Source organism: Schistocerca serialis, unplaced genomic scaffold (assembly GCF_023864345.2).
Source record: "Schistocerca serialis cubense isolate TAMUIC-IGC-003099 unplaced genomic scaffold, iqSchSeri2.2 HiC_scaffold_1417, whole genome shotgun sequence".
NCBI classification, from domain to species: Eukaryota; Metazoa; Arthropoda; class Insecta; order Orthoptera; family Acrididae; genus Schistocerca; species Schistocerca serialis.
Window position 1 is genome coordinate 32250113 of NW_026047644.1, and position 9816 is coordinate 32259928.

Genomic DNA, 9816 nt, shown 5'->3' on the forward strand with positions numbered 1-9816 from the left:
CCGATGCTTCACTTCAGGTTTACTGTATACCTTGCACCTTCTTATTGACGATGAAACATAGAAATTGCATCGGAATTTAATACAAAACCCACAATGCCGAAGTAAGTAAAAGAGGCCTGACACTCTAACTTTCTATGATTTGAACCTCTCCTGTGAGTCCAGTTTTAGATTCCGATGCTTCACTTCAGTTTTACTGTATATCTTGGACCTTTTTATTGACGATGAAGCACAGAAATTGCATGCGAATTTAATACAAATGGCACAATGCCTACTTAAGTACAAGAAGACTGACACTCTCACTTTCTATGATTTGAATCGCTCCTGTGAGTCCAGTTTTAGATTCCGATGCTTCACTTCGGGTTTTCTGTATAACTTGCACCTTCTGATTCACGATGAAACACAGAAATTGCATCGGAATTTAATACAAAAGGCACAATGCCGACTTAAGTAAAAGAGGACAGACCCTCTAAATTTCTATGATTTGAACCTCTCTTGTGAGACCAGTTTTAGTTTCTGATGCTTCACTTCAGGTTTACTGTATCCCTTGGACTTTTTATTGACGATGAAACACAGACATTGCATTCGAATTTAATACAAAAGGCACAATGCCGACTTAAGTACAAGAGGACTGACACTCTCACTTTGTATGGTTTGAACCTGTAAGTCCAGTTTTAGATTCCGATGCTTCACTTCAGGGTTACTGTATACCTTGGACCTTCTTATTGACGATGAAACACAGAAATTGCATCGGAATTAAATTCAAAAGGCACAATGCCTACTTAAGTAAAAGAGGACAGACACTCTCACTCTCTATGATTTGAACCTCTCCTGTGAGTCCAGTTTTAGATTCCGATGCGTCATTTCAGGTTTACTGTATCCCTTGGACCTTCTTATTGACGATGAAACACAGAGTTTGCATCCGAATTTAATACAAAAGGCACAATGCCGACGTAAGTACAAGAGGACAGACACTCTAACTTTCTATGATTTGAACCTCTCCTGTGAGTCCAGTTTTAGATTCCGATGCTTCACTTCAGGTTTAGTGAAACCCTTGGAACTTCTTATTGACGATGAAACGCAGAAATTGCATCGGAATTAAATTCAAAAGGCACAATGCCTACTTCAGTAAAAGAGGACAGACACTCTCACTTTCTATGATTTGAACCTCTCCTGTGAGTCCAGTTTTAGATTCCGATGCTTCACTTCAGGTTTACTGTATACCTTGCACCTTCTTATTGACGATGAAACACAGAAATTGTATCCGAATTTAGTACAAAAGGCTCAATGCCAACTTAAGTACAAGAGGACTGACATTCTAACTTTCTATGATTTGAACCTCTCCTGAGAGTCCAGTTTTAGATTCCGATGCTTCCCTATTGGTTTACTGTATCCCTTGGACTTTCTTATTGTCGATGAAACACAGAAATTGCATCCGAGTTTAATACAAATGGCACAATACCGTCTTAAGTACAAGAGGAGTGACACTCTAACTTTCTATGATTTGAACCTCTCCTGTGAGCACAGTTTTAGATTCCGATGTTTCACTTCAGGTTTAGTGTATCCCTTGGACCTTCTTATTGACTATGAAACACAGGAATTGCATCCGAATTTAATACAAATGGCACAATGCCGACTTAAGTACAAGAGGACTGACACTCTAACTTTCTATAATTTGAACCTCTCCTGTGAGTCCAGTTTTAAATACCGATGCTTCACTTCAGGTTTACTGTATACCTTGCACCTTCTTATTGACGATGAAACATAGAAATTGCATCGGAATTTAATACAAAAGCCACAATGCCGACGTAAGTAAAAGAGGCCTGACACTCTAACTTTCTATGATTTGAACCTCTCCTGTGAGTCCAGTTTTAGATTCCGATGCTTCACTTCAGGTTTACTGTATATCTTGGACCTTTTTATTGACGATGAAGCACAGAAATTGCATGCGAATTTAATACAAATGGCACAATGAATACTTAAGTACAAGAGGACTGACACTCTCACTTTCTATGATTTGAATCCCTCCTGTGAGTCCAGTTTTAGATTCCGATGCTTCACTTCGGGTTTTCTGTATAACTTGCACCTTCTGATTGACGATGAAACACAGAAATTGCATCGGAATTTAATACAAAAGGCGCAATGCCGACTTAAGTAAAAGAGGACAGACCCTCTAAATTTCTATGATTTGAACCTCTCTTGTGAGACCAGTTTTAGATTCTGATGCTTCACTTCAGGTTTACTGTATCCCTTGGACTATTTATTTACGATGAAACACAGACATTGCATTCGAATTTAATACAAAAGGCACAATGCCGACTTAAGTACAAGAGGACTGACACTCTCACTTTGTATGGTTTGAACCTGTAAGTCCAGTTTTAGATTCCGATGCTTCACTTCAGGGTTACTGTATACCTTGCACCTTCTTATTGACGATGAAACACAAAAATTGCATCGGAATTAAATTCAAAAGGCACAATGCCTACTTAAGTAAAAGAGTACAGACACTCTCACTTTCTATGATTTGAACCTCTCCTGTGAGTCCAGTTTTAGATTAAGATGCTTCACTTCAGGTTTACTGTATCCCTTGGACCTTCTTGTTGACGATGAAACACAGAAATTGCATCGGAATTAAATCAAAAGGGACAATGCCACCTTACGGACAACAGGACTGACACTCTAACATTCTATGATTTCAACCTCTCCTGTAGGTCCAGTTTTACATTCCGATGCTTCATTTCAGGTTTACTGTATCCCTTGGACCTTCTTATTGACGATGAAACACAGAGTTTGCATCCGAATTTAATACAAAAGGCACAATGCCGACGTAAGTACAAGAGGACAGACACTCTAACTTTCTATGATTTGAACCTCTCCTGTGAGTCCAGTTTTAGATTCCGATGCTTCACTTCAGGTATACTGTATCCCTTGGACCTTCTTATTAACGATGAAACACAGAAATTGCATCCGAATTTAATACAAATGGCACAATGTCGACTTAAGTACAAGAGGACTGACACTCTCACTTTCTATGATTTGTACCTCTCCTGTGAGTCCAGTTTTAGATTCCGATGCTTCACTTCTGGTTTACTGTATGCCATGGACTTTCTTATTGTCGATGAAACACAGAAATTGCATCCGAGTTTAATACAAATGGGACAATACCGACTTAAGTACAAGAGGAGTGACACTCTAACATTCTATGATTTGAACCTCTCCTGTGAGACCAGTTTTAGATTCTGATGCTTCACTTCAGGTTTACTGTATCCCTTGGACTTTTTATTGACGATGAAACACAGACATTGCATCCGAATTTAATACAAAAGGCACAATGCCGACTTAAGTACAAGAGGACTGACACTCTCACTTTGTATGGTTTGACCCTCTCCTGTAAGTCCAGTTTTAGATTCCGATGCTTCACTTCAGGGTTACTGTATACCTTCCACCTTCTTATTGACGATGAAACACAGAAATTGCATCGGAATTAAATTCAAAAGGCACAATGCCTACTTATGTAAAAGAGGACAGACACTCTCACTTTCTATGATTTGAATCTCTCCTGTGAGTACAGTTTTAGATTCCGATGCTTCACTTCAGGTTTATTGTATCCCTTGGACCTTTTTATTGACGATGAAACACAGAAATAGCATCGGAATTAAATTCAAAAGGCACAATGCCGACTTAAGTACAACAGGACTGACACTCTAACTTTCTATGATTTCAACATCTCCTGTGAGTCCAGTTTTAGATTCCGATGCTTCACTTCTGGTTTACTGTATCCCTTGGACCTTCTTATTGACGATGAAACACGGAAATTGCATCCGAATTTAATACTAAAGGCACAATACCGACTTAAGTACAAGAGGAGTGACACTCTAACCCTCTGTGATTTGAACCTCTCCTGTGAGTCCAGTTTTAGATTCTGATGCTTCACTTCAGGTTTACTGTATACCTTGGACCTTCTTATTGACGATGAAACACAGAAATTGCATCCGAATTTAATACAAATGGCACAATGCCGACTTAAGTACAAGAGGACTGACACTCTCACTTTCTATGATATGAACCCCTCCTGTGAGTCCAGTTTTAGATTCCGATGCTTCACCTTAGGTTTACTGTATCCCTTGGACCTTCTTATTGATGATGAAACACAGAAATTGCATCCGAATATAATACAAATGGCACAATGCCGACTTAAGTATAAGAGGACTGACAGTCTCACTTTCTATGATTTGAACCTCTCCTGTGAGTCCAGTTTTAGATTCCGATGTTTCACTTCAGGTTTACTTTACCCCTTGGACACTCTTATTGAGGATGAAACACAGAAATTGCTTCGGAATTTAATACAAATCGCACAATGCCGACTTCAGTACAAGAGGACTGACACTCTAACTTTCTATGATTTGAACCTCTCCTGTGAGTCCAGTTTTAAATACCGATGCTTCACTTCAGGTATACTGTATCCCTTGGACCTTCTTATTAACGATGAAACACAGAAATTGCATCCGAATTTAATACAAATGGCACAATGTCGACTTAAGTACAAGAGTACTGACACTCTCACTTTCTATGATTTGAACCTCTCCTGTAAGTCCAGTTTTAGTTTCCGATGCTTCACTACAGGGTTACTGTATACCTTGCACCTTCTTATTGACGATGAAACACAGAAATTGCATCGGAATTAAATTCAAAAGGCACAATGCCTAGTTAAGTAAAAGAGGACAGACACTCTCACTTTCTATGATTTGCACCTATCCTGTGAGTCCAGTTTTAGATTCCGATGCTTCACTTCAGGTTTACTGTATCCCTTGGACCTTTTTATTGACGATGAAACACAGAAATTGCATCGGAATTAAATTCAAAAGGCACAATACCGACTTAAGTACAACAGGACTGACACTCTAACCTTCTATGATTTCAACCTCTCCTGTAGGTCCAGTTTTAGATTCCGATGCTTCACTTCAGGTTTACTGTATCCCTTGGACCTTCTTATTGACGATGAAACACAGAAATTAAATCGGAATTAAATTCAAGAGGCACAATGCCTACTTAAGTAAAAGAGGACAGACACTCTCACTTTCTGTGATTTGAACCTCTCCTGTGAGTCCAGTTTTAGATTCCGATGCTTCACTTCAGGTTTACTGTATACCTTCCACCTTCTTATTGACGATGAAACACAGAAATTGTATCTGAATTTAATACAAAAGGCACAATGCCGACTTAAGTACAAGAGGACTGACATTCTAACTTTCTATGATTTGAACCTCTCCTGAGAGTCCAGTTTTAGATTCCGATGCTTCACTTCTGGTTTACTGTATCCCTTGGACTTTCTTATTGTCGATGAAACACAGAAATTGCATCCGAGTTTAATACAAACGGCACAATACCGATTTAAGTACAAAAGGAGTGACACTGTAATTTTCTATGATTTGAAACTCTCCTGTGAGTCCAGTTTTAGATTCCGATGCTTCACTTCAGGTATACTGTATCCCTTGGATCTTCTTATTAACGATGAAACACATATATTGCATCCGAATTTAATTCAAATGGCACAATGTCGACTTAAGTACAAGAGGACTGACACTCTCACTTTCTATGATTTGTACCTCTGCTGTGAGTCCAGTTTTAGATTCCGATGCTTCAATTCAGGTTTCCTGTATACCTTGAACCTTCTTATTGACGATGAAACACAGAAATTGTAGCCGAATATAATACAAAAAGGCTCAATGCCGACTTAAGTACAAGAGGACTGACATTCTAACTTTCTATGATTTGAACCTCTCCTGAGACTCCAGTTTTAGATTCCGATGCTACACTTCTGGTTTACTGTATCCCTTGGACTTTCTTATTGTCGATGAAACACAGAAATTGCATCCGAGTTTAATACAAATGGCACAATACCGACTTAAGTACAAGAGGAGTGACACTCTAACTTTTTATGATTTGAACCTCTACTGTGAGGCCAGTTTTAGTTTCCGATGTTTCACTTCAGGTTTAGTGTATCCCTTGGACCTTCTTATTGACTATGAAACACAGGAATTGCATCCGAATTTAATACAAATGGCACAATGCCGACTTAAGTACAAGAGGACAGACACTCTAACTTTCTATAATTTGAACCTCTCCTGTGAGTCCAGTTTTAAATACCGATGCTTCACTTCAGGTTTACTGTATACCTTGCACCTTCTTATTGACGATGAAACACAGAAATTGCATCGGAATTTAATACAAAAGCCACAATGCCGACGTAAGTAAAATAGGCCTGACACTCTAACTTTCTATGATTTGAACCTCTCCTGTGAGTCCAGTTTTAGATTCCGATGCTTCGCTTCAGGTATACTGTATCCCTTGGACCTTCTTACTAACGATGAAACACAGAAATTGCATCCGAATTTTATACAAATGGCACAATGTCGACTTAAGTACAAGAGGACTGACACTCTCACTTTCTATGATTTGAACCTCTGCTGTGAGTCCAGTTTTAGATTCCGATGCTTCATTTCAGGTTTAGTGTATCCCTTGGACCTTCTTATTGATGATGAAACACAGAAATTGCATCGGAATTAAATTCAAGAGGCACAATGCCTACTTAAGTAAAAGAGGCCAGACACTCTCACATTCTATGATTTGAACCTCTCCTGTGAGTCCTGTTTTAGATTCCGATGCTTCACTTCATATTTAGTGTATACCTTGCACCTTCTTATTGACGATGAAACATAGAAATTGCATCGGAATTTAATACAAAACGCACAATGCCGACGTAAGTAAAAGAGGCCTGACACTCTAACTTTCTATGATTTGAACCTCTCCTGTGAGTCCAGTTTTAGATTCCGATGCTTCGCTTCAGGTATACTGTATCCCTTGGACCTTCCTATTAACGATGAAACACAGAAATTGCATCCGAATATAATACAAATGGCACAATGCCGACTTAAGTACAAGAGGACTGCCACTCTCACTTTCTATGATTTGAACCTCTCCTGTAAGTCCAGTTTTAGTTTCCGATGCTTCACTTCAGGGTTACTGTATACCTTGCACCTTCTTATTGACTATGAAACACAGAAATTGCATCGGAATTAAATTCAAAAGGCACAATGCCTACTTAAGTAAAAGAGGACATACACTCTCACTTTCTATGATTTGAACCTATCCTGTGAGTCCAGTTTTAGATTCCGATGCTTCACTTCAGGTTTACTGTATCCCTTGGACCTTCTTATTGACGATGAAACACAGAAATTGCATCGGAATTAAATTCAAAAGGCACAATGCCGACTTAAGTACAACAGGACTGACACTCTAACCTTCTATGATTTCAACCTCTCCTGTGAGTCCAGTTTTAGATTCCGATGCTTCACTTCAGGTTTAGTGTATCCCTTGGACCTTCTTATTGATGATGAAACACAGAAATTGCATCGGAATTAAATTCAAGAGGCACAATGCCTACATAAGTAAAAGAGGACAGACACTCTCACTTTCTATGATTTGAACCTCTCCTGTGAGTCAAGTTTTAGATTCCGATGCTTCACTTCAGGTTTACTGTATACCTTGCACTTTCTTATTGACGATAAAAAATTGAAATTGCATCGGAATTTAATACAAAAGCCACAATGCCGACGTAAGTAAAAGAGGCCTGACACTCTAACTTTCTATGATTTGATCGTCTCCTGTGAGTCCAGTTTTAGATTCCGATGCTTCACTTCAGGTATACTGTATCCCTTGGACATTCTTATTAACGCTGAAACACAGAAATTGCATCCGAATTTAATACAAATGGCACAATGCCGACTTAAGTACAAGAGGACTGACACTCTAACATTCTATGATTTGAACCTCTCCTGTGAGTCCAGTTTTAAATACCGAATCTTCACTTCTGGTTTACTGTATACCTTGCACCTTCTTATTGACGATGAAACATAGAAATTGCATCGGAATTTAATACAAAAGCCACAATGCCGACGTAAGCAAAAGAGGCCTAACACTCTAACTTTCTATGATTTGAACCTCTCCTGTGAGTCCAGTTTTAGATTCGGATGCTTCACTTCAGGTAAACTGTATCCCTTGGACCTTCTTATTAACGATGAAACACAGAAATTGCATCCGAATTTAATACAAATGGCACAATGTCGACTTAAGTACAAGAGGACTGACACTCTCACTTTCTATGATTTGTACCTCTCCTGTGAGTCCAGTTTTAGATTCCGATGCTTCACTTCAGGTTTCCTGTATACCTTGCACCTTCTTATTGACGATGAAACACAGAAATTGCATCCGAGTTTAATACAAATGGCACAATACCGACTTAAGTACAAGAGGAGTGACACTCTAACTTTTTATGATTTGAACCTCTCCTGTGAGTCCAGTTTTAGTTTCCGATGTTTCACTTCAGGTTTAGTGTATCCCTTGGACCTTCTTATTGACTATGAAACACAGGAATTGCATCCGAGTTTAATAGAAATGGCTCAATACCGACTTAAGTACAAGAGGAGTGACACTCAAACTTTCTATGATTTGCACCTCTCCTGTGAGTCCAGTTTTAGATTCCGATGCTTCATTTCAGGTTTACTGTATATCTTGGACCTTCTTATTGACGATGAAACACAGAAATTGCATCCACGTTTAATACAAATGTCACAATACCGACAGAAGTACAAGAGGAGTGACACTCTATCATTCTATGATTTGAACCTCTCCTGTGAGTCCAGTTTTAGATTCCGATGCTTCACTTCAGCTTTACTGTATACCTTGCAACTTCTGATTGACAATGAAACACAGGAATTGCATCGGAATTTAACACAAAAGGCACAATGCCGACTTAAGTAAAAGATGACCGACCCTCTAACTTTCTATGATTTGAAACTCTCCTGTGAGTCCAGTTTTAGATTCTGATGCTTCACTGAAGGTTTACTGTATCCCTTGGACCTTCTTATTGACGATGAAACACAGAAATTGCATCCAAATTTAATACAAATGGCACAATGCCGACTTAAGTACAAGAGGACTGACACTCTCACTTTCTATGATTTGAATCTCTCCTCTGAGTCCAGTTTTAGATTCCGAAGCTTCACTTCGGGTTTTCTGTATAACTTGCACCATCTGATTGACGATGTAACACAGAAATTCCATCGGAATTTAATACAAAAGCACAATGCCGACTTAAGTAAAAGAGGACAGACCCTCTAACTTCCTATGTTTTTAACCTCTCCTGTGAGTCCAGTTTTAGTTTCTGATGCTTCACTTCAGGTTTACTGTATCCCTTGGACCTTCTTATTGACGATGAAACACAGAAATTGAATCCGAATTTAATACAAAAGGCACAATGCCCACTTAAGTACAAGGGGACTGACACTCTCACTTTCTATGATTGGAACCTCTCCTGTGAGTCCAGTTTTAGATTACGATGCTTCAATTCAGGTTTACTGTATACCTTGGACCTTCTTATTGACGATGAAACACAGAAATTGCATCGGAAATAAATTCGAAATCCACAATCCCGACTTATGTACAACAGGACTGACACTCTAACCTCCTATGATTTCAACCTTTCCTGTAGGTCCAGTTTTAGATTCCGATGCTTCACTTCGGGTTTCCTGTATATCTTGCACCTTCTTATTGACGATGAAACACAGAAATTGTATCCGAATTTAATACAAAAGGCTCAATGCCGACTGAAGTACAAGAGGACTGACATTCTAACTTTCTATGATTTGAACCTTTCTAAGAGTCCAGTTTTAGATTCCGATGCTTCACTTCTGGTTTACTGTATCCCTTGGACTTTCTTATTGTCGATGAAACACAGAAATTGCATCCGAGTTTAATACA